At 32.4% G+C, this 4990-nt stretch overlaps 1 non-coding gene and 1 pseudogene across 1 annotated transcript; both read left to right on the plus strand.

Moving 5' to 3' along the window:
* Positions 1–608: 608 nt before the first annotated feature.
* LOC137235575 (5.8S ribosomal RNA) lies at positions 609–787 on the plus strand. The gene has a single exon (XR_010947990.1). It is a non-coding gene; the product is annotated as a 5.8S ribosomal RNA (ribosomal RNA).
* A 451-nt stretch (positions 788–1238) lies between these two features.
* Positions 1239–4679, plus strand: LOC137235569 (large subunit ribosomal RNA; annotated as a pseudogene).
* The last annotated feature ends 311 nt before the right edge of the window (positions 4680–4990 follow it).

Raw genomic sequence — 4990 nt, forward strand, 5'->3', positions numbered from 1 at the left:
GGTTTCCTTACCTAGGCCGCAGACACAAAATATATATACAAGTTCAATCTTATATTATTGTTCTCTTTCATTATTTGTAATTTTTCTATTTTTGTATATAATACCCTATATAAACATTATATGGTTGTACCTACGATTTATTTAAAAATAAATAAAGGATAAGTTAATTTGTTTGCATTAACAATGTAAAAATTGTTTTTGTAAACTAAGACATACGCAACTGAAAAATGTTTGGGTAAAAATAATACCCTATATAAACATTATATGGTTGTACTTACGATTTATTTAAAAATAAATAAAGGATAAGTTAATTTGTGTGCATTAACAATGTAAAAATTGTTTTTGTAAACTAAGACATACGCAACTGAAAAATGTTTGGGTAAAAATAATACCCTATATAAACATTATATGGTTGTACTTACGATTTATTTAAAAATAAATAAAGGATAAGTTAATTTGTTTGCATTAACAATGTAAAAATTGTTTTTGTAAACTAAGGCATACGCAACTGAAAAATGTTTGGGTAAAAATTGGATTATTTATTGATGTTTCAATAAATATGAAAATTTAAAAAAAAATTGACGTACAATTAAAAAACAAAAATTTAAAACTCTAAGCGGTGGATCACTTGGCTCATGGGTCGATGAAGAACGCAGCAAACTGTGCGTCATCGTGTGAACTGCAGTACACATGAACATCGACATTTCGAACGCATATTGCAGTCCATGCTGTTACGTACTTTAATTTATTTTAAAGTGCTGCTTGGACTACATATGGTTGAGGGTTGTAAGACTATGCTAAATAAGTTGCTTGATCTTTTAATTTTTAATTGAAAGATTTTAAAGCAAATGGTATATTATTGGATATACATAATCCATAATATGAATAGTCAAATTAAAATATATATAATAAAAATATATTTTCAAGAAATCCTCAAAATTAAGAAAAAAATTTTAGTATTCCTTAAAGCAAAAATAAACAAACAAACATACATTATATTATATAAATAATAATTTTGTTTATATTGGGGAACGTCTAGCTTAAAATAAAAATTTTTATTCTAGAATTGCTCCTTTATTTAATAAAACAAATTATAATAATATTTATTTTAATATCAATGTGTGTGTATAAAAATGAAAAATTTTTATCAAGGATGAAAAGATTTTTAAGTCTTAATGGATTTAAAAGAAAAATATTTGTTTATATATATATATATAAAAAAAAAAAAAAAAATTATACAACCCCAACTCATATGGGATTACCCCCTGAATTTAAGCATATTAATGAGGGGAGGAAAAGAAACTAAGAAGGATTTTCTTAGTAGCGGCGAGCGAAAAGAAAACAGTTCAGCACTAAGTCACTCTGGTAAGCAAATGTGAGATGCAGTCTATGGAATATCTTAATATCTAGTATAAGAAATTAGCAATTTAAGTCCTTCTTAAATGAGGCCATTTACCCATAGAGGGTGCCAGGCCCGTATAACGTTAATGATTACTAGAAAGATATTTCCAAAGAGTCGTGTTGCTTGATAGTGCAGCACTAAGTGGGTGGTAAACTCCATCTAAAACTAAATATAACCATGAGACCGATAGTAAACAAGTACCGTGAGGGAAAGTTGAAAAGAACTCTGAATAGAGAGTTAAATAGTACGTGAAACTGCTTAGAGGTTGAGCCCGATCAACCTGAATATCCTTTATGAAAAATTCATCATTATATATATAATATTAGATTATTAATATTATAAAAATTGTGTGCATTTTTTTCATATAAGGACATTGTAATCTATTAACATATAAATTCTTTATCAAAAGATCATTGGCTTTAAGTTTATTTTAATTAATTTGCTTTATAGCTTATTAAAATTAAATAAATACCTAATGATTTGATAAAGTGTTGATAGATTTATTATATATAATGCTAAAATTCATTTATGAATTTTACAATAATTTTAAAATCATTGATTTTAATATTTATTGTATGCATTTATATGATTTACAATGCGAAAGATTCAGGATACCTTCGGGACCCGTCTTGAAACACGGACCAAGGAGTCTAACATATGTGCAAGTCATTGGGTTATTTTATATAAACCTAATGGCATAATTAACTTAACTTAAAATATGGGATTAATTTTTAGTCTATTTTAATTATAGTCTATTAATTCAATCCCGGGGCGTTCTATATAATTATGTATAATAATAATTTATTATTATTTATACCTCTAATTGGAGCGTACCTTGAGCATATATCCTGTGACCCGAAAGATGGTGAACTATACTTGATCAGGTTGAAGTCAGGGGAAACCCTGATGGAAGACCGAAACAGTTCTGACGCGCAAATCGATTGTCAGAATTGAGTATAGGGGCGAAAGACCAATCGAACCATCTAGTAGCTGGTTCCCTCCGAAGCCTTAGGGTCGAAACGATCTTAACCTATTCTCAAACTTTAAATGGGTAAGAACCTCACCTTTCTTGATATGAAGGTTGAGGTTATGATATAATGTGCCCAGTGGGCCACTTTTGGTAAGCAGAACTGGCGCTGTGGGATGAACCAAACGTAATGTTACGGTGCCCAAATTAACAACTCATGCAGATACCATGAAAGGCGTTGGTTGCTTAAAACAGCAGGACGGTGGACATGGAAGTCGTAATCCGCTAAGGAGTGTGTAACAACTCACCTGCCGAAGCAACTAGCCCTTAAAATGGATGGCGCTTAAGTTGTATACATATACATTACCGCTAAAGTAGATGATTTATAATACAATTTCGATTGAATTATAAATTTTGAAACTTTAGTGAGTAGGAGGGTACAATGGTGTGCATAGAAGTGTTTGGCGTAAGCCTGCATGGAGCCGCCATTGGTACAGATCTTGGTGGTAGTAGCAAATAATCGAATGAGACCTTGGAGGACTGAAGTGGAGAAGGGTTTCGTGTGAACAGTGGTTGATCACGAGTTAGTCGGTCCTAAATTCAAGGCGAAAGCCGAAAATTTTCATGTTTAAATTACAAAAAAAAATATATATATATATATATATATATATAGTAAAATTGTAACACTTGAATAATTTTGAACGAAAGGGAATACGGTTCCAATTCCGTAACCTGTTGAGTATCCGTTTGTTATTAAAAATGGGCCTTGTGCTCATCCTGGCAACAGGAACGACCATAAAGAAGCCGTCGAGAGATATCGGAAGAGTTTTCTTTTCTGTTTTATAGTCGTACTACCATGGAAGTCTTTCGAAGAGAGATATGGTAGATGGACTAGAAGAGCATGACATTTACTGTTGTGTCGATATTTTCTCCTCGGACCTTGAAAATTTATGGTGGGGTCACGCAAACTTCTCAACAGGCCATACCGATATCCGCAGCTGGTCTCCAAGGTGAAGAGTCTCTAGTCGATAGAATAATGTAGGTAAGGGAAGTCGGCAAATTAGATCCGTAACTTCGGGATAAGTATTGGCTCTGAAGATTGAGATAATCGGGCTTGATTGGGAAGCAATATCATGGTTTTATGTACTCGTTCTGGGTAAATAGAAAACTTCGGTTTTTGTTCCCCGGATAGTAGTTACGTAGCCAATTGTGGAACTTTCTTGCTAAAATTTTTAAAGTTATATAAATTTTTTATTAAGTGTTATATATTCTTTTAAATTATAACGATTATCAATTAACAATCAATTCAGAACTGGCACGGACTTGGCGAATCCGACTGTCTAATTAAAACAAAGCATTGTGATGGCCCTAGCGGGTGTTGACACAATGTGATTTCTGCCCAGTGCTCTGAATGTCAAAGTGAAGAAATTCAAGTAAGCGCGGGAAAACCGCGGGAGTAACTGACTCTCTTAAGGTAGCCAAATGCCTCATCATCTAATTAGTGACGCGCATGAATGGATTCACGAGATTCCCACTGTCCCTATCTATTATCTAGCGAAACCACAGCCAAGGGAACGGGCTTGGAATAATTAGCGGGAAAAGAAGACCCTGTTGAGCTTGACTCTAGTCTGGCAGTGTAAGGAGACATAAGAGGGGTAGTATAAGTGGGAGATATATAATTTCGGTTATTTATCGTCAATGAAATACCACTACTCTTATTGTTTCCTTACTTACTTGATTAAGTGGAACGTGTATCATTGCCTAGCCATATTAAGGATATATTTATATATCTTATGGTATTAAGTGAGCTGGGTTTAGACCGTCGTGAGACAGGTTAGTTTTACCCTACTAATGACAAAATATTATTGCGACAGCATTCCTGCGTAATACGAGAGGAACCGCAGGTACGGACCAATGGTACAATACTTGTTCGAGCGAACAGTGCTATGATGCTACGTCCGTTGGATTATGCCTGAACGCCTCTAAGGTTGTATCCGTGCTGGACTGCAATGATAAATATGGGGCAATTGCATTGTATGGCTTCTTTAAATCATTTAAAATTTATAAATTTTATTTATAAACGACAAAATGAATATATGTGATGCCAATGTTATTTATAACATAGCAAATGCGGGAGGATTCAAATATCACCCCTATGACGCGCTAGTTATATATAAAAACATTATTTAATACAATGACAATGACTAGAATCAATTGTAAACGACTTTGGTAACGGGCAAGTTGTTGTAAGTGGTAGAGCAGCTGCCATATTGCGATCCACTGAAGCTTAACCTTTGCTTGATGATTCGAAAACAATTTATTGGAATTAATTTTCCAATTTATTACTGTTTTGATGTTATCATCTTTAATCAATAATATATAGATGAAATAAAGCAAAATAATAAATATCATTTTATTATATTTGCATCATTTTTCTTATATAAAGCAGATAATAATAAATCTTCTCTGTTACAAAGGAGGAGGAGAAAAATAGTAGCAAATAATTATATTATAAAATAATAATAATTATTATATAAATCCAAATCGGATGGATTTAAGAGAAATATTATTTATTTAGCAAAGGATATTCAAGTTGCTAAATAAAAAAAAGATAAAGCGAA

Source organism: Eurosta solidaginis, chromosome X (genome assembly GCF_040869045.1).
Source record: "Eurosta solidaginis isolate ZX-2024a chromosome X, ASM4086904v1, whole genome shotgun sequence".
NCBI lineage: Eukaryota > Metazoa > Arthropoda > Insecta > Diptera > Tephritidae > Eurosta > Eurosta solidaginis.